Here is a 21,628-nt window from a genome sequence, read left to right as displayed (position 1 = left end):
ATGGGACTCCAGCTGTGTTATCACAGAGCTGAATATTATTTTCCATTAGCTAAATGACTGCTTTAACTAACACAGCTCAGAGTTAGTTCATAACCACAAGCACACTGCTGATTTATAGTCCTTTTCTTTAATGCTATTTTCCTGTATGGTGGCATGGTGTTATTCCATCACAGGTGCAGAACATTGTATTTGTCCCTGCTGAATTACGTGAAGTTCTCATCAACCCATTTCTACAATCTGTCAAGGTCAGCTGCCTGGAAAAGTCCTACCCTTAAGTTCATGTCTTCCTGAAGCTAATGTTACTGTCCTCATGGAAGGGTTTATATACAAAAAAATGACACACCTGGAGACTGCAGGGAAGATGTCTGCATTGTACCAGCATAAAAAAATGTTAAGCTTCCACATACTTAATTTGATTTTTTCATAGTGAGCTATTTTTTACGTCAATAGCTTTTGTTTTGTTGCTTTGTTTTGTGTTGTTTTTTTGTTTTGTTTTGGTTTGGGTTTTTTTTTGTGAGCATTTATAATGAAAACATGGTTGACTAAATTCTTACCTTTGTGTTATTAAAAGTTGTCTGCATTCAAGAATATTACCAAAATGTACAGAAGCAACAGTTCCAAGACAAAAAAATTCCACCTGTAAAATAGTGAGAAATTCAACTTCTACCCAATATACTCCCTCAAATGATTTCCTGATGTCACATGTACCCTAAAACATGATCTAATTAATTGATTTCCAGAGTTTCCTGTCTTAACTCTGCTGACCCTTGAAACTGGAACTCAACCAAACCAAAACTAGGCTTTCTAACATAGAAGTAGGTCTCAGTTTCCATGTAAATTCACAAATAAGCATGTGATCCACCCACTGTTAGACTGTGGCATGGAATCACTGAAGAATTTAGCCGCTATGCATTATGAAAATGCTTAGACTACTACCATATCCAATACTGAAGATCCATAGACAATGAAGTAAGGCAATCGTAATCTTTTTTAAGACGTATTTCAGGACAAGAGAGGAACATGTCAACAAAAAACTCAGCCAGAAATAAACATTAATGTAGTTTTTTTTAGCGTCCTCATAGTGTGGTCTCTCTTGCATTTTCTTCTGGGTTTGCACTCAGGTGCACATGAAATACAGACATGAATCATGTTAAGAAATGAATTTAGATAGGTATTTGGCAGATAGTTTTGCGTTGCCGTGATTTCATAGCAAAAATATATGTAGAAAATTTATCAACATTCTGTTTTCAACTTTTAAAAGGAATTTCATTGTCATCCTTTTTCCATTTTGCAAACACAGCTGGTAAGTGTAATGTTTCAATTTTAATCCAAGCAGACAACTTTCAGAACTGCATTTTGATTGAACTCTGTGGTGAATGAGGATTTCTTTTGAAGATCCAGCACCTTACTGAGAATATTGAACAGAAGTGAATAAGTAAAACATGAACATCGATGAAGATAAATTAATCCAAAGTTAAATAAAATAAGATGTTATAAGACAACACAGGACACTTCAATGTGTAATGCAGACTTTGTAATGAAAGAAAGAAAGGAATATAAATTAATTTGTAACCACAGGAAGTGAAGAATATTGCAGGAGGCAGAAGAAAAATTAGTTATCCGGTTTAAAAAATGTTGTGACCATGACCATAGTTGGGATAAAATGGTGCTGTGCTACAATTGTGCCTTGCTGATATACACTACAGGTGCACCTGGTACCGTTTTTTATAGACTCCACGCTATATTTCTTATAATGTTATATCTGAGTGATGAGGAACCAAATGACAAGTAATATTATCAGTTAGACCAACCAAAGTAGTAGATTAAAAATAGGCTTGCTTTCATGTCCATGACATCATCTTCAGATTTTCTTACAGGGTCATGGCCCACTACACTGGCATGTGAGAGTGAATTCCTGGCACTTGGTCTCAAAAAACTGTGTAATGCTGATTGTGTCTTTTTTAGTGTGAAATAAGAATATGCATTTTTAGCTGTTATTTGTTTTGTAGCATGTAAAATCAAGCAGTGTTTTTAATAATCTGTCAGAAAAATTGATTTGTCATTCCATTCATTCTTTTAAAGGTCATTACTGAGATGGCATGCTGCACAAACAATTGCAATGTGATTCACTTTTCCACCTGCTTCCCACAGACATGGTTCTCACTTCAGCCACTTGTACATAAAGTTTCTGAAAATTGCCTTTAGACAGTTGATCAAACTCGGGCAATCATTTTGACAGAAGACTGTTGGCAAAACAGCTCTTTGTGAGGGCATGCCAGGGACATGTAAAAAGTGGAGGCAGGTTTGACTTGCAGATCAGAATTGTTGTATAAGGATCAGCTCTGGAGTGAGCTCCTACTGGCTTGCTAACGGTGGCAACCCTTAACATGCATTTAAACCAAAGACAGGAAAACCCGTGGAACAATAATAGAGATGGAAGCAGATTTTCATGTCCCTAACTTTAGCACCAAAGTAAATATTCCAAGATGGGATTCTCTGCTTTTTCAATGCTTACCAGAGAACAGAATGAACCTCAAGAGGGAATTTAGAAATGCTAAGTATTAAACTCTATAGCTTTAATGCAAAATTTCCAGTGAAGACACCTACTTCAAATTTTAAAATGTAGAAACTTTAAGCACTAAAATGATGTCTTTAAAGTTAAATAGCTTGAATATTCCCCAAATCATCTTTTTTTTTTTTTTTTTTCCATTTATGTTGAGATCCAGAAAAGCCAATAAATCCTTAAATACTATCTGGGGAAAGGAGTAAAGTTCATAAAGCAAGACAACTTTTTTTCCTGCTTTTTCATGACTTCTATATTTTTTTGCCATAGTTCCTAAGTTTTATTTATCTGTACTCAGCTTTGGTGACAAAAATAGCAGTTTGATCATCCTTTTACCCTTCACAGTAAAAACTAAGTCTGTAGATTTTTATACAAGGGCAAAACCCTTGGGCAATCAGAAGTGAAACTGATGTTGTTAATGTCAGGTAAGTCCTAAAAATAGACTTTACAGAAGGCATTGCAGAGGCTTTTTACTTTCCAAATTTCACTGCAAATATGTCCTAACAACCCTCCTGAGAGCAAAAACTGTCTAATAGTGTTCTTTTTAGTCAATTCATCCAGTTACAGAAAATGAATATTATCTTGACATTCTGTGCATTGTTCTAGTTATTTTCAGTTGTTGCTATTGTAACCTGCTTCAAGACATCATGCTGAACACAGATTCAATTTCTAAAGCACCTGAAGGTAATGTCAGTACCAAGGAAGCATGCCAGAGTTGTCATCAACTAGTACAGAAAAAGATGATACAAACCTGAGCTGCAAGTCAAAAAATAAGTATCTTCTAAAATTACAGAAAGTAATGCAGCTGCAAGAACTTACCTGGGGCAAAACCTACTTCAGCAGTTATAGTGAACATACAGCACAGAAATGAGCATCCAGACTGTGTTCCAAAACGAGACTTTTTATATGTTACATGTATTCCCTCCTGGAAAATATTTAATTTTAATTTTATTTTCCATTTCATGAACAAGGCAGTTCTAGGGAAAACATTTGGGTCCTCTGATGTATTGTTTTGCTTTAAAAATGGTTCATTACTTAAAAAGGGGATTTCCCCCCCCCCCCCCCCCCCCCCCCTCTCCCCCAGCCCCCAGGGCTGAACTGCCATTAGTTCTCTCTGGAATATTTGCTATATGACATGAGAAAAAAAAAACTTTCTTGATGCAGCTGTAATTTTATTCTGAATTACTAAACCTCACAATGACTGAAGAATCTCCATTTAACTGAATGCAGTAGTACCTTTTTACTTTGTTAGTCTTGTCCATACATTTAGTATCAGTGATAAAAATGTCAAGGTATCACAATCTTAAAGTCTCATGCAGGATGGAAGGGACCTTAGACATCATCGAGTCCAACCCCCGGGATTCAAGCCCCTGTGTAGCAGAGTGGCACTTCTACAATTTGCGCCACAGGGGGGATTCGAACCCGTGCCTCCAGTGTTGCAACACAGCATTCCTACCACTGTGCTACCGGGGCACACAAGGTAGAAACTAAACATATAATTTTTTCATATAGGAAAGGTTTGTATGATGAGTGTTTGACAAGATAGTTGTAAAAGTATCTTTTACTCTAATTTCCAGCATTTCTTCTTTTAAGATATCTGAGAAGACTTCTTGAATAGTATACAGAATTTCTGACTGTGGAGAACTTACATTTTCACAAGCTAAAACATAACTTGGGCCAGAATTTTAATAAAGGTTATTTTATGGTGTTGATTGCCAGCTAATTATATTTTTCAAATCATTAAACATCTCAGGTCTCTAGAAAGAAGTAATTGTATCAGTCTTGGCCATTTTAATTGTTTTTTTCTTAATATAAGTCCAATAATCTAATAATTACTGCCTGATTCACGGGAAAGTACTCTCTCTTCTTCCAGGAAAAAAATTAAAGCTGGGCTCAAAGTTTCTATTAAGGAATGATTATTCATAAGTAAGAAAAAATAAAGGGAAAAGAACTGTGTATAAGCAAGCAGTAAAAGTAGTTGCTTCAGAGATAATCATTGCATGTTTTTCTCTAGAGTGCTTTTTTTACAGACATTATCATTTTCAGATTAGGCTTGTCTTACTTTGGGCATCATCCTCCAAATTACTTCAAAGTGTTTTATTCATCAGGTCAAAAGTGAGTTTTTTCATAGCTGACTGATCAGACTTTGCTACTTTGTTTATCTTTGAGCTTCTGACATCAGTTTGCAACATTGATATGAAGTGAGGAAGAGAAATGTAAGATGTATTGAGGTAGGGCAGCAATGTGATCAATGTAATCATTAGGAAAGTTCTATCTTTCCAGACAACGTGATGCAATGGACAGTCAAGTAGCTCACAGACTCCATAGTACATCCTGATCTACATCAGAAATTAAAAGAAATATGAATTTATTTTTTTTCTTACATGCTGTCCCCCGTGGTCTGACACTTTCTCATTTTGGAGTCACTTGTAGATCTCCTTGAAAGAGCTGTAACAAGTCTATACTGCTGTTGAAATACCTGGGAGACTGAAACACAATTTGCCTCCTGTTTTGGGTCTGTTTTTCTTTGATTGAAGATTCAATATCAAAAGTGGATAAACTTCAAAAGTGGCATTTTGCAGAATAAAAGTTGACCTAAGAAGAAACATATGTCTAAGTGTTAGCATAATTCATACTTTTATCGAAAATCATACGTATGAATCGCTGAAGTTTTTCTTAGTGTCAGTCTGGAGTATTTAAGCATAATATTCTCTTTTTCCTAAATGTATTTACAGCATCCATGATGTTTCAAGCCCAATCAGATTAAAAAGATTCAGTATTTCATAGTTTCATAGTTTCATAGTTTCATAGTTTCATAGTTTTGTGCGGGTTGGAAGGGACCTTAGAGATCATCGAGTCCAACCCCCCGGGATTCGAGCCTCTGTGTAGCAGAGCGGCACTTCTACCACTTGCACCACAGGGATTTATTCTAGTAGTGACAGGTATTACTTATATATAAAATACTTCTGGGGAAAAAAAATAAAAATAAAAAATAAAAAAAAATAAAAATAAAAAATAAAAAAAAATAAATAAAAATAAATTTTAAAAAATGCACATCTCTTAAATCAAAATCTTTTACTCAAAGTATGAACTCTGAGAAGAGAATGACACGGACTTCACACAGAACTCTCCTCCACAGGTTGCCCATGTGCTGTGGGGGGAAAGCCTTCTCCTCCATGGGCCTCTCCTGGGCTTCAGGGAGCTTCTGCTTCATACCTGGAGCACCTCCTGTCCTCATTATCCACTGATCTTGGTGCCTGCAGGGCTGCTTCTCTTGCGTTTCTTATTCCTCTCATCTGCTGTTGTGCAGCTGTTTTTTCCTCCCTTAAATCTGTTCTCCCAGAGCACACCGTGTTGCTCACAGCCCAGCTCTGGCAGCAGCAGGTCCCTGTGGGAGCAGCTAGAGCTGGTTCTGACATGACATGGGGCACTGCTAGATCTGCTCACAGAGGTCACTCCTGCAGCATACCCTCACTGACCTGAAAAGAAACATCTGGATCTGTTTAAAACAGATCTATTACAGGGAATGAGTAGAGCAGTACGGTGAAGAAAGTGTTAAACAGAGACAGCTTGGAGAAAATCATTGAATAGGGCAGACCTTGGAGAAAAGTACAGTAGAATGACTTAAAACAGGCTCCTGCCAGTTTCTAGTAACAAAATGAAGATCCTTGAAGCTCTTCACTCTCCTTCGACAGATTGTTGTGAAAATGTGTGAGTCTCCCACCTTCCCCCAGTCCACAGAGAGAGAAAAATCACCTATTCCATCTCTCAGTTCCAAGAGCAGATCTAGTGATAAGTCAAATATATTTCCCACAGAGACCATGCTTGTCAATAATAGGGCACAGAGTCTAAATCGAGTGGTTAATATACAGTTTTTTAAATTTGTAAAATGGCATACAGAAGTCTGTACATCCAATTTTAGTATCTCCTTTTCAAATCACACTCAATCAGGAAATACTATTGTTCTCTTCATTTTAATTCAATTCTATTGTGTGCAGAATTTGTACCTTCTCATTTAGAAATTGCCCTTCATTACTTCCTCCCCAGACATATTCTGTATTCATCATATGACTGAACCACAGGCAAAACCCCTGAGAAAGCTGAAATTTTTGCCTTTAGTAGTTAATTATCCACACTGCTAAATGTAAAGTGCAGGTTGTCACCTCGTGGCTTGCAGCCTGAAACTCTCTGAGAAACACAGGGGAAATCTGAGTCTCACAGGTAGAATCACAGCAAAACTCAGGCTGGGTAGCTAGCCTTTAAGATTTACAGGAGGTAAAAGAACAGCTTCATACACTGTTCTACAGATATAAATGATATCTTGAGTTTTTACACACCATTTCATCACCAAATCATTTCCAATAACTTATAATAATAAACATATAATGTATATGTACAGTATACCTCCCAGTGACTTCAGTAGCACAAGACAAGTCATTTAAACTTACATCTTTACCCAAGCACTGGAGCAGGAGTGTTCCTGCAGCAGATATGGCACCCAGGTACAAATTACTGAGATACAAGTGTGAAGCATACCAAAGCCCTGATGTGCAAAAGCCCTGAGGCAGGAAAGGGACAAATAAATGATATAGAATTGTTCTCTATATGAATTTGTCATAGCGGTGTACGGGAAATGATATAGTAGAATGTTGTTTTTATTTCTATCTGATTAACAAGTGATCTGTGCACCATCCCATTCAACTCTAGCTCTGGAAAAAAATTAGTATTATCTGGTATATACCTGTAGACCTGTATAAATATACACATTGCCAAGTCCAGATTTTCTAGAGCTGATTGTGTGATTGCATGTTTTGTAAGTTAGCTGGAATTTTACTTGAATATATAAAATCATGGTTTAAAACATCCCAAATGGCCCACCTGAGATTCAGCACTTGCTTGTGCTTGTGAGCTCTTTTTGCACCTACCGATGTATAAAATATCATATTTTGTTATGATATTTTATAATAATGCCAGGATAATAATGCCTCCCCAGTTAGAGAAGACATCTAACAAAATGGATTCATTGTTTTACATAACAACAAATTTCTGTAGTGACACTGCAGGAAAATAAATAAATAAAGAAAATAAAATTCAGAACACCAAACAAATCTTTTTAATTGCAACATTAAACAACATTAAATAATATACAGCAACTAATGTCTAAAGTCATCCACCAACACAGCAGAATAAAGCAAGAGTTTAAACTGTTATTAATTTTTAAAGTGCTGAACTTCCTCTGTATTCGATGAAGTAAGGATTGAGGAAAAATAAAGTACATCATATTCTTCTGAATTATATATGTATCAGAGCATATATTTGCAATGACAAATATGATTCCGTCATTTCCTATCTGCTAAAATTTTGAATTTGTGGCCTTTAGAAGTCTGCTTCATAGTTTTCCTCATCATGTATGTATGCATGTAGCAGAATTACTCCTTAGATTAGCATGAAGTAGTGTTGAATGAGGCTTTTGTTTTTCAGTTCTTTTAAAATGTAGTACTACAACATCAGAACTTTCTACTAAATATTTTCTTACAAGTTTTCAGTATAGAACTTCTTCCATCCAAAAAGAATACCCATATACTTCAAATATTGTTTTGGGGTTTTTTTGTTTTTTTGTTGTTTTTTTTTTCTTCAGAATTTATATATGCAACATCTTCTAATTTGTATATAGAAAAGATCTGCATTTTCTTCGTTGTGTCAGAAAAAGATCACAGTTTTATGTGGTCCATATGGTTTCAGATTACATTTTAAGTGCTGTAAGAAGAGGACTTTTGAAATTTTTTCTTTTTTTTTATCTTAGAAACTGTGAAGGTGTTCAAACAATAACTCAGAATTCCTTTTTGTGTCAACAGGATTCATCCACACTTCAACCAATCTGTTCTGCCTTCTGCTGATCCCTGCATTTTGCTCCAACACTCTAAATGAAAGCCTTTCCCACAGTGACCAAAACGACCACTTTGTATACCACATGAGTGATGCTTTTAATTTCTCTCTCTGCTACTTCAGACGCATATTAGAAAACAAATGGTTATAACTGTACACTTCTGGAAACATAAATAAGTATGCCACTTCCACTGAGCACATTCACAGTGAGTACTCCTTAGTAACACGTGTAGATCTTTCTGACCTTGGAAGCAGCTATTATACTGTGTAAGCTAATACTTGGGAAGTGATATTAAAACAAATCCAACTCAAGGGAAGCAAAAAGTCAATCTATTTAAAAGACACTCTTTCCCCCCTTTTTGCTTATGCTATCAAAAATATAGGTTCAATGAAGAAAGGTAGCATTTGTGGCTTTTGTTATCCTGCCTCCATGACTCCAGAATGGCATGCTATTTTGTTATTGGCCATATACTGTTGCAAATATAAAATGTTATCCTTTTTATTATCCTTATGAAGGTTTTAAAGTTTTGTAGTAACCTATAGAATGGAAAATAAAAGAATTCAGTACACATTTCCCAAACAGATTCCAGCATAAACATCTCTTTGGAAACAGCCCAAGAGGTCCAAAGTAGTCAGAGAATATACAGAAATCATGAACACTACTCTAAGCATCAACATACACTTTTTGGTTATTCTTGTAGGTCAGTTATGAAAGAAAGCATCTTTCTTACTTTGATGTAATTTCTTTAACTGTCTTGATGAGCCTAGTCTACAAAGAGAACCTATTTGACCAAACTCTATGTCAAGTCATATCCTCAGACATTTACATATTGCTGCATTGATGCGGACAAATTTTGTACCACAGTACTGAGAACTGCTCAGTTTGATATCAAACTTTCAGACTTGAGAGGTAAGTAAAAAAAAACAACTAAGGCATAGATTTCCGAAGCTATTTAGGATCTGAAATCCTAAGATATTTAGGTTTACTGAGACTAATTGAGTTTTTGTTTGCTGAGGTCTGTGAGAATCAACAAATTACATAAGTGTCAGTTACACCCTATGTTAAGGTGCGTCCAGGTACAAACATGGTTGATTGAAACTGACAGTGTGTGATACTGGGAAACTGTACTGAGTTTTTCATCCTTTTCTAGGCTTGTACTAGAGATGGAAAGACTAGTGTTACCACAGTAGAAACGGGGGAAACTTACTGAGATGTTTTTTATCACCAGAAGGCAGAAAACTGCAAACTATAGCAGCTCTGATTTTAAAATGCATATCATTTTACGCTAGGATATTTGCTATACCCAGGCTGAATACCACCTTTAAATGAATGTTTTAAGCACATGAAATGCCACTGTAATGTGTAAATGTGCAGTGAAAAATCTTCAAAGAATTTCACAGATCCTATTAGAAACAATGCTTACATATGAGTCATTACATTTATCTGTTTTATACTCTTTAGTCTATTCTGCTTTCTAATTGCACATTCTTTTATTGGTCTAACTAATTTGTACTAGACTAATCAGATCAAAACACTGTATAAGAATCTTTTTTTTGTTGTTGTTTGTTTTGCTTTGTTTTGTTGTTTTGTTTTTGATTGTTGTTTATTGTGGGCTGTTTTTTTTGTTTGTTTGTTTTTTGGCACCTTGTGATCTTTTCTTTCTTTGGTTTTTAACATATATGTTAATATATTAACATATATTTGGTTTAACATACCTAACCATAAACTGAGAACAACAGTAGAAGTGGTTCACCAGTACCTTCCAGGAAAAGATAAATTGTCTGTTTCTTCATCAGTGTAATCTTCATCAGTTTAAGCCATGTTCCCTTGAACACTTGCTTGAATACTTGATTAAATATCTTGTTACAATTTCTAATTATGATGGCAAACAGAATAAATTTTCTCACAGCTGAGGATTTTAAAAATGAAATATGCAATTATTAGTCAGAGTTTCAGGAGTAATATAGGAAAAAATGTGGAAATCTAATTACAAATGTTACTTATGAGATGCAAAACCACATTTATTTGCCATTTTATTGAAGGCATATCTAGACAAAATGATTCAATCAGTTTTAATAACATTATTCAGCGTGATTAAGAAAAAAGTAGATATTTTGATTTCTATGAGTAGTCTAACATGACATTCCAATTTTAATATTTATACTACAGCATATCATTAGCACATGCCTTCAGTGCTTAATGGAAACCTGAGTGACAGACCTGAAAAAGCTAATGTGAAATTATCAAATAATAAAATGATGGGGGGTGGGGGAAATTACAATCCTCCAAAAGGATGCATTGTTCAACATTTTATATTTGATAACCCATACTCTCTTCCCTAAAAGGCTGTCATTCAGATCTCAAGTTATAAACAGAGTGATGAGTGCTGGAACAGACTGCCCAGAGAGGTTGTGGATGCTCCGTTCCTAGAGGCATTCAAGATCAGATTGGATGGGGTCCTGGATAGGATCTGTACCATTTCTGGAGGCTGGTGCCACCCCCTGTGGCAGGGGTGTTAAAACTTAGTGATTCTTGGGGTCCCTTAAAACCCATGCCATTCTGATTCTATGATTCCATGAACATGAAAGAAACTGAAGATAAATGATATTTTCTGTAAGCCCCATGCAAAAGTCCTAGTTCCCCTCTCCTACTACTTGCTGCACCTTCATGACAGCCTTAGGTATGTGAACAAATGATCATTTTGTAGATTTTTCCTCTTTTTCCTCCATCAGTCCTCCGTCATTGGCCTTTGTTTTCTCCATTCTTTGAATCTCCATGTTAGGAAGCATTGTGTCCTAGAGATGTAACACAGAACTCATTCCAAATTTTTTACCAAATGATGTGAGAAGCTTTCAGTTGTCATGATTTTGTGTCTTTAGTATTTCAGAGAATTTGTTTGTTTTGGTTTTTTTATTTAGTTTCGGGTTTTTTTTGTGTGTGTTTGTTTTTGGTTTTGTTTTTTTTAGACTGTCCACAGAAAGAAAAGTAACTCACACAAAAATAGACTCTCACGCTTGTGTATTGGTTCAGGCTGTGACCTTAGAACTCTACTACAGGATGTAATCCAGAATCAGTGTTTACTTATAGCCCGCAATGCTTAAGATGTTCTCATTTGTTCAACAAACCCTTAAGATAAGATATATTTTTTACGACAAAATACAACTGTGAATATCTGCCAAAACTGTATTCAGTAGATACAAGGAAAGAGAATCTGTTTTTTGTATCTTGAGACCGCATGTGTGATTTTGATATATATATGAAATAATGGTTCATCTAATGTATCTACCATCAAATCTGTATAACTCTTTGCACTTACGCACATCTTCACTCATATCAGTGGATTTCTCCACAACTACAAGTGTATTTCTAATTCTGAAACCTACCTAAATAGAAAAGGGGATAGACATGCATATTATTGTCACAGTGGCAAAGCATATTCTTCACAGTCGCTTTTGCAGTCCGTGGAAATTGATGCCTTTCAATGATAAAAGGAAAAGCTCCAAAGAACAAAATAAGAAGAAATATATAACAGCTAGAAGTGTTGTTTATTCCAAATGATATAATGAGGGTAGAAAGCCTCTCCGATGCTATTCAGGGATTTCATTTTATGGCATACAACGTGTATTTAAAAATCTCTTCCTTTACTCTTTCTTTCTTAACATAGAATAAAAAATTGAAAAATACCTACTTTTCCCTGTATGTGTCCTCTAGCTCCATTACCTCATTTTGAGAAATTTTATGTATTAGTATTCAGAGATATTGGTATTATATACTTCAGTGTTCTGTGGATAAAAATAACTACTCAACTAAAATAAAATAAAATAAAATTGTGAGGATTCAGTACTCTTTCTCTTCCTTTATTAATAATTCCTTAGGATGCACTCTTGTAAGGGACGCTTTCTGAAATACAGTTAATTTGTACTCTAACTCTTTAAAACCGATAACTACAGCTGCTAAGAACAAAAACATCATGTAGCTCTGTATCAACCAGAATAGGGCTCTCCTCACAAAGAATAAAGCTTTACTGTGATTCTGATCTGGGCTTTCTTCTCTGCTGTTATTGCTGCTAGCAAAATTTTATTAATTATTCCCCAGTAGACTTTCTAGAAGGCAAGAGCAACAATATATGAAATATAAAATTTACTTTAGTCATTAGAAATATTGTTTTACAGAATGTATTTATCATCAGAAAAGAAAAGAATCAAAGAAATAATATTGTAGAAGGATCTTTCTGCTTACACAGAAATTTATTGATTCTTGTTTTTTCTTTTACTTCAATTATTTAATAAGATACAGATTATTGGATTCCATTACGGTCCATGATTATCTAGCCTGTCCTCCAACAAAATACAGAGTTCAGAATCCTTTGAATTAGTTCCTACTTGATCTCAACTATATTTCCTAACAATATGGTATAGATTTATAAATATTCCCTTGAAATGGTGTATCCAGTAACTAAATGCTTACTATAGGCAATTATGTTCCTTCTTTGCTAGTGCTCTGTTAATAGATTTATATTTCCTGGAAATTACATATTGATTTAGTTAGGGTCACCCCCATAAACTTAAAAAGTATAAGACAAAATGTTTGGTCTATGTATTTCAGGGAAAGCTCTGTTTTTCATACCTTTATTATTCTCAAGGTTCTTCTCTGGACCCTCTCCAGTTTCTCACCATTCTTTCTGAACTGTAGATACTGAGCTCTGCCTTTCAGCAGCAATCATTCTACTCCCAAACATGAAACAAACTCATTTAACACTTCCTGAGTATGTGTCTTCCTCTGTATCTGAAAGTATTTTGCTTCAAGTTGAAGGAAGTTGTCTCTTCTAATCTGCTGACAAAATAAATAAATAAATAAATAAAATAAAAATAAAAATAAAAATCGTAATTTGTGACTAGCAAAGGGCCCATTTCTTTAGGAGATGTAACAATGTAGATTTTGTGACATGCCTTCTGGAACAGTAAACCAGTTGTATTGTGTTGCTTTTTCATTTTGAATGCTGACACAGTGTTGCCTTTATTCTTCTTCTTTTGTGCAAATTTTGCAATGTTCCAGATCTTTTGAAAGCTGATATCAGTGTTCAGTAGAGTTGTTTATGTGGGTATAAAATATCTAGTAGTTGTATCCTATGGTTTTCATTCTTTCTTTCTTTTTTTTTTTTTTTTTATTTCTCCCATCAACCTAAAAAGCAGAAGTTATTGATAACTAGCAGTCAGGTTTGGAAAATACTCTTAAAATTGCATCAATTCACTTCTAAAAGGGTAAAGCTAAATTCAGCAGTTGGGTGGATTAATACAGATCATTTAAACAGGTGAAACTGATATTAGCTCTTAGACCACCAAGATAAAGGACCAAGAATGTATATTATGGTTTAAACTAAAATGAGATCCTTCATTGGAGTCTTCTGATTATTATCGTTTGCACCAAACTGCTAAGAAATAATACAAGTATTGAGTAAAAGTGTACACAGCCTTTTTAAATGTACATCTTACATTTTTCTAGTAGCAATTAATTGTCATCATTTAAAGTATCAGTTAAATAAGGTAGTTATTTGTGGTACTAAGAGGATTAAATTCCCATCTTTCCCATGTCAGTCATTTTAAAACCCTTTTTATTATCAAGATGGCTTACTTCCTCACACACATTTAATTTTAAACATCTTAAAACTATATTTGCTTTTAAGCCTAGCTAGTCCACTGCAAAAAGATTCAGAACTTTGCTTTGGTATAAATTCTTATTTTGGAGCCTGGAAGTTCTTACCTTCATTCAAAGCAATCACATGTTTCTAGGGAGCTCTAAAACTTTAAGGTTGGCATCATGATCCCAGTTTCTTTTATACTGTCATAGATTTCTCCATCCTTCTCAAATTTTGTGTGAAAAGCTCAAAGATTATTTTGGCCAGGAAGAGAGTGAAAGGGCTAAATGAAGCATTCTGAGTGCTTTCTTGTGGTTAGTTTTCCATCACAGTCTCAAACTATCTGCCTAAAAGCTTTGGATATAAATAAGTTAGGACATAATACTAGGTAGAAATGCTGACCGAGGCAAAGAGGGGAGATCAGACTTCTTTTTTTTTTTATTCCATGGGAATGTCTTGGTCAGCAGTGAAATTCCTCATGAGGAACACAATTTCTTCCTTCACACAGAGTTCTGGCTGCAAGACGTGCAGTAGCTTTGTTTTTCTTGGTAAGAAACAGAGGTTCTTTACAAAATGCGTGGCTGCTTTATCCACTGGACTGTTGTGTAGAACGGTGAATGTGATCTCTTGAACTGCTATAAAAATGATTTCCTGGGACTGAATTGTGTTACTTACAGAAATTACAGCCCGACTATATCTCTTTTTGAGTTACAATAAACTTAAGAGACCCATACTGATGTCAGTACAAGTGCCCTGTACATAGCTGTAAAAATATCCTAAAACTCATTGACATATTTTTTTTTCTAAAAACAATTTTGTGTCTTCAGACAGAGTCTGTAACAAAAGAAATTATCAGTGAAAGAGAATTTTTAATCAATTATTCTAACCTTTGTAGCTTGCAATATTATCTCTCCCTGTTCCCTGTTCTGGACATCACAAAAACATAACCTTTACTGATAAGATTACATTGACACAGCTGGTAGCTAAATCTAAGTCTTTAACACTTGTTTTGTTGTTGTTGTTATTATTTTTTCACTAATATGGGTATTAAAAAAAAACATCTTGCACTTTCCAAATATTTTTTTAGGACTGCTGAAAAGTTTTTGAGCCTTCTATGCTTCTCTATATCTGATCCTAATGTTACCTCAGCAAAATCTTAAGGGTTATTATAGCTATTCTGTTTCCTGCACAATTTCAACATGATCACTTAGATCTATCTGTCATAGAAGACTTTGTTTCTCCCAGGGAAAAAATAAAAATAAAAATCTAGCTGTACATAAAAGTGACATCCATCTATCAAGTTATTTTTTGTAACATATGATATATATGCTAAGTCAAAGCTGCATTGAAACTAATGGTTGGTAACTGTCGCCATCCACATTCTTCCCTAGAGGCCTTATGTAAGATTTCTGCTAGTTTGTTTTGTTTTGGATTAAATAAATGAGATTTTTGATGTTTCACTCAAAGGTCTCTATGTTGTACTTTATTTAAATTTATCAGTTATTAAGGAAGAATCTATAAAAGTATATTTCCTTTGGCAGAAAGTTGCATTATTCTTATAACACCACAGAGATTATTTGAGTAGTTAAGAACTCTATATTTTATGCAGTATGGGGTGCAGCTGCCCACGTGCTGGGGTATGTAAACAGCCCTGCAGACATCAAGATCAGTGAAGAAGAAGGCAGAATGGAGGTGATCCTGCCACTGGAGCAGTTTCTTCTGCAGCCAGTGGATGACACAATATGGGAGAGGTTTGTCCTGAAGGACTGCAGCTCTTGGAGAAAAATTACTTTGAATCAAGGGAGAAATGTGGGGGGAGAGGAGTGGCAAAGAGAGAAAGAACTGACCATGACCATCAGTCCCCCACGTCATGGTGAGGGAGGAGGTGGAGTCAGGAGTGCAGAAGTGAAATTAAGCCTAGAAAAGAGATATGGGTAGATGTAGCTTAACGGTGTTAACTATTAACTGTGTTTCTCAGTATAACTATTTTACATTAGTGGATCTGAAAGCAATTAATCCTACTTATTTCCATGGAAACTCCAACAGATACAAAGAGGACAATAATACTATCTGATAGTGAAAGTTCTCTACTACAAAACACTATTTTTCAACAGTAACCACAATTATCTATGCATTTTTGCCAGAGGTGAACAAGAGCCTGCATGCCATGCTCATAAAAAAAATCACCACCTGTGGAGGTGACTTGCTGTTACACAGCTGCAATGATGGTGTCATTGTTAGGAAAATGTTACCAATGCTTCTTTCATTAGTCCAAACAGATGGAAACCAGAAGGTGTCAAATTTAGACCACATGGTGGGTGCAGTAGGACAGGTCATGCAAGACTGGCGATGTGCTTCGCAGTCTTCAGTCCACCATGGAGCCTTGCATTATCATGTTTCAAGAGAAAGGTTGTCTTCTCTGGACTTACTGTGGAGGTTTGAGCCTTCACCTTAGTTAGCATCATGATGTAGCATTCAGAGTTTACACTCTGTCTGGGTTCCAGGAAATCCAGAAGGATCAATTCTCCACTATCCCAAATGGTCATATGCTTCACTTTACCCAATTGGGTCTGCATCTTGAAATCTTTCTTTGATGGGAAACTCAAATATCACTGCTCTGTGGATTGCTGTTTTAATACCAGCTCATATCAGCAATGCATCTTGTTATCTGTTATGATCCAGGAAACATTGCTACTTTCATCCTCATACTGTTCAATAGATCCTGAAAAACTTGTGTGTTCTATTCTTTCTGTTTGTTTGTGAGTACTTATGGAACCCACCTGGTACAAATCTTTTTCTATTCTAATATCTCCATCATTGTTTCCAACTCACATAAGCCCATATCCTGATCTGTACATAGTTCTCTGGTTGTAATCTGCCAATTTGTGCAAATGAGCAGATTGAGATGTTCATTTTGTCATGGAACAGCTGAAAGATATACCTCAGCTGAGAGGAGAAAAAGAAAAAACCAAACAACAAAAAAAAAACCAAAAAAAAACCAAACCAAAAACCAACTATTAATCATTCCCTATCAACTAAAAGAGTCATTGGTGGAAAAACTGAAACACAATCATGAATTTTTTTTTCATCAAATCAGAATCTTAAACAGGAAAGTATTGTTAATGAACAGTCATAATTATGTCTGTAAGATTATTTTAAAGTTTAAGATATTTTTGTACACATATGTGAAAAGAATTCTATTTCTCAATTTTCTAAGACAAATGCTTATAATGCTGCCATTCTTAAATATTTACATGTTATTCAAATCCTTAATATCCTACTACACCAGAAAAAATGTATTAAAAGATTTTTGTGGTAAATTTTCAATATCTGTAATGAAGCAGGCACTGCTTTGGCAGCTTAGTTTTTAAGGAACTTTGTACATTTCCAGGTATTTGGAAAATAAATACATATCTTACTGAGAGCTTATGAGATAGTCAAATATAATTTAACATGCCTTGGATTCCCAAAGATAGCTTCATGACTTTAGTGATACGTCTGTATACTGGGGTAGAATTAATCTGTATTTTTTTTTTGCAACCAGTCAGCTGAGTGTTACTCGGAGAAATCTAAAAATACTTGCAGGCAGAATACGTTTGTAGTTCAGGCAAAACACTTTAGAGGTTGTTCTCTAATCTCATCCTTATGGCAAAGGAAGCATTTCTGTAGTAATTAATTTTAACACTTTGGACAATCAGTTCTGAAGTGACTGTTACTTCGGGCTGTTTTTGTCTTAGCCTCACTAGCTATCTTATACCTAGATGACATTAGCTCTTTCACTGTTCTGTAATTTAGCTCCAAGTTTGTTTGTTTTTTCTCACATTCTGTCTGGGCTATTTCCTTTTGTAGTTTATGTCTTTTAAAACTGTTTAGAATAAAATTTCTATTTGTGAGCACAGATACAGTTTATCACATTTCCACCACATCAATGTTGTAGTAAGTATTTTACTTTAGTTATGGAAACATTAAATGAAAAAAGGTAGTTGTCAGTTGAAATCATTTCTCTAAATCAAAATCTAATTCACAGCTTGTTTTTACGGCAACAGCATCTTTTATAATGTCAGATTTTAAATGAATGCACTTTTGGAGTATTCAGAGTCTATTGGTTGCCAAGTATAAAAAGAACACTTTTGAAACACATAATGCTTAATTCTCTAGTAATTGGTACAACAACCTGTTCATTACAGCTTCTATAGGAGATATCTGAGATATTTAGAGGAACTCAGAGTGCATGCGCATCATAATGCAAGGCAATGGTTAGTACATTCTTTGTAGGACAGAGTGCCAGAATCAGTGTGTCAAGATGAATACGAACTCTAAAATATGCATAGGTATAAGGATTAAACATTATCTAGCTATAACCTTAAAGGTCTGTATAAACTCATGAAATAGAATAAGTTTCTTAGAGCCAAGCTAAGATCAGCTACACTACAGGTACAATTTTCAAATTTGTTATTATTTTCTAATAAAACATATTCACTCCCCCTATTTATAAAAAGAAAATTAAACTATACAGGAAATACATTTATACAAAAATGTTTTAAATATTTAAAGAACAGTAATTTAAAAAAAAAAACCAAAAAAAAACCAAACAACTATGGGATATTAAATTTTTTCAGCTTTAAACTTTTTCCAGGTTTTTCCAAGATTTCACATTACCATTTCCTCAATCTCAATTTGTGAGAAGTTAGACATCTCTGTCATAAGAAATGTCTTCACAAACAGGTACAGCACAAGAAAAACAGTAGACCCCAACCAAATAAATGGTCAGTTATTAAACTTCTTTGTTTTTTGTCAAATGAATGGTTGAAAACTATAACTTTTCTTCCTCTGATCTAAATAACATTATTATCTTGAATAATCTGTGACATATCCTAAATCTGTGGAATAATGCAGTAGATTTTTGTGTGTGTATATATATTTTTATATATATTATTATCCTTAAATTATATATTTTATTACATATATTTTGTTATATATATAAAAATTAGAGGAGGAACATGAACTACCTACTATAATTGTAAATTGAGAAGCAACAAGAATTTGTGATGCAGTACATGAACAATAGCTTCTTCCAAGCTATCATTCAATATTTGTCGTATATGATTCATTCTTGTAATAGAAATCTTAATTTTCCCAATGGGACCTGACAGTTTTCTTGAACTAGATTTAAAGGTGATGTATCTGGGGTGAGTATAGATTGATGTTCCTCTGGCAATATTATGTATGACATTTTCTGTTGATCTGAGAAGGGAAGATAGAAAGAAGATCACAACTTTATGAAAAGCCCATAGATTTTTTGCAGAAAATGAAAGAAATTTCAGCCTGACCTTTGATGGGAAGAGAGACACCACTTCAAAGCATCTAGCCGAGTAAACAAACTGACACTTCTGCAATAATATATACACTTTGCAGCTTGAACAGTTACTTGATGTTTAAATTGATCATATGACAACAAAATGTCAGGATGCTGTTCATAAGCATACAGATTATTCTGTAAAAAAAAATTAAAGAATTATTTAAGAATGCAAAGAAACTCAGGAACGGTGGTTGCTTATTGTGCTTGCATATCAGAAAGCTGTTCAGCTCTTGCTCATATGAACAACTGACTTGTATAAAGCAATAGGATGTGAGCAGTTCAAAGATAAAAGCAAGTAGAATCATGTCATTGTTAAAGTGATAATTACAAGAAAAGAATTTTTTTTCTTCTATTTGATAATTCTAATAATAATGTACTTTATTTTCCACTGAAAATAGCAAGTACAGAATAGGATTTAGATGAAGAAATAATAAGTTCAGTATCATTTTTGCAGGTACATTTCTGTGCTTAATATTTTTTGCTATCAATCTACCATTTCCATTACTGCACATCTAACTAAACCTATGTCAAAACATAGATTCCATTTGAATGAGTTGTTACAAATTCCTTTCCTTACAAATGGTAGAAATTATTGCAAATCTATAATATGTATGTTAATATAGAAATTAATGACTAGAAACAGTATTTAAGTTGGAAAAAACAGTTCTATGCATTTACATTCCTACAACTGAACCAGTCCCAGTGTACATTTTCCTATATATAGAATGTACCTCAAAAAAGCAGTGCATGGCTTCCACATTACTGTACATCAAGAAACAAAGAATAACCTGAGAACAAGACAAGATTATATAATGTTCAGTTTGCCTGTACACAGCCAGTAAGATCAAAAAGAAGCTTACATCAATGAATACATTAGCTTCTAAGTCTTTCCCTATATAGTTTTATATAGAAATTCACATTGGCATACAGCCATATTTCTCTTTTGAAGTATGACATTTAGCATGAAAGCAACATTTTAAATCAAACATTGACAATTAGGAGAAATTAATTTTAGGTGAGCAATAAAAATCATTAAAGCTCAGAAAATAAGTAAGGTTAACAGAAAAGGATTACTTGGGGAGGGTGGGGGGTGGGAGGAGGGAGATGAAATAAGACAGGACTGTCTACAAACACATAAAGTGATATTAAAAAGTGAACTAGGACAAATTATTTTCCTAGTCAAGACCAAAAGGAAAGAAATAAGAAAAGTAAAGGGGACATTCAGATTAATATAATTAATAATATTTAATTAATTTTTAATTTTATTAATTAATATTTAATTAATATATTTAATAATAAATAAATTAATAATAAAACTGCAGGTCATGTATTATGTCAATTGAAAAGCCTTGCAAGGAAAAGTTGTCGTTTCACCATCACCACAAATTTTGTGTTTTTTGGATGCTGTGTTGCTCAGTTTTGTTTAGAAATATCTAAGGTAATCTCATAATGTTTTCAGAAAGTGACAGACAGCATCTGCAGACCATGCCAGCTCTGTGATTATTGAAACATAAACTACATTGCTTCTGAAATTCTCTTATGTCAATATAAGAATGTATACAATTCCTGTATGTAAATCTTTTATATTAATATCATTCTGCATTGTTATATTTGATAACACTGACCTACAGCTTGAAGGCACTCATTAATTTTCCAATAAATAACAAAAAACAATAAATACAATACTTTAAATACAATAAATTAAAAATATATAATCCTTTCTCTATGATAGGTGCAGTCTGTATTAGCTTCAGAAATACTTATATGTAACTGTGATTTGTCTATTTTTTGTAAATTCCAGAAACATATTAAAATGCAGAACCTTAACTAGCTGTTCAAACAAAGTTGAATGGTTTAGTTTAGCAGTCATGCATTTCTAAAATGTGCTTAGAATATCTTATCTCGCCCATTGGAGATATATGTAATTCAGATATAGCCTTTAATTTCCTGTGAGAAAGCAGTAGTAAAATATACTTATAAGTATATATATAAGTATATATAAGTAAAATATACTTAATAAGAAGAAAAGGTGAACTTCTATTTTGGCCTATCATAAAACAGTAAATCCAAGTCATAAAATACTTTTCTGAGTCGGTCAAATCTTTCAGATGTAACTAGTATAATTCCAACATTAAGGTAGCAATAATAGTTTCTGACAACACAGCATTTGCAAATCGTTGTGAC

The sequence above is a fragment of the Coturnix japonica genome, chromosome 3, assembly GCF_054131305.1.
Source record: "Coturnix japonica strain WE chromosome 3, WE-NBRP24, whole genome shotgun sequence".
Classification (NCBI taxonomy): domain Eukaryota; kingdom Metazoa; phylum Chordata; class Aves; order Galliformes; family Phasianidae; genus Coturnix; species Coturnix japonica.
This window is presented reverse-complemented; position numbering follows the sequence as displayed.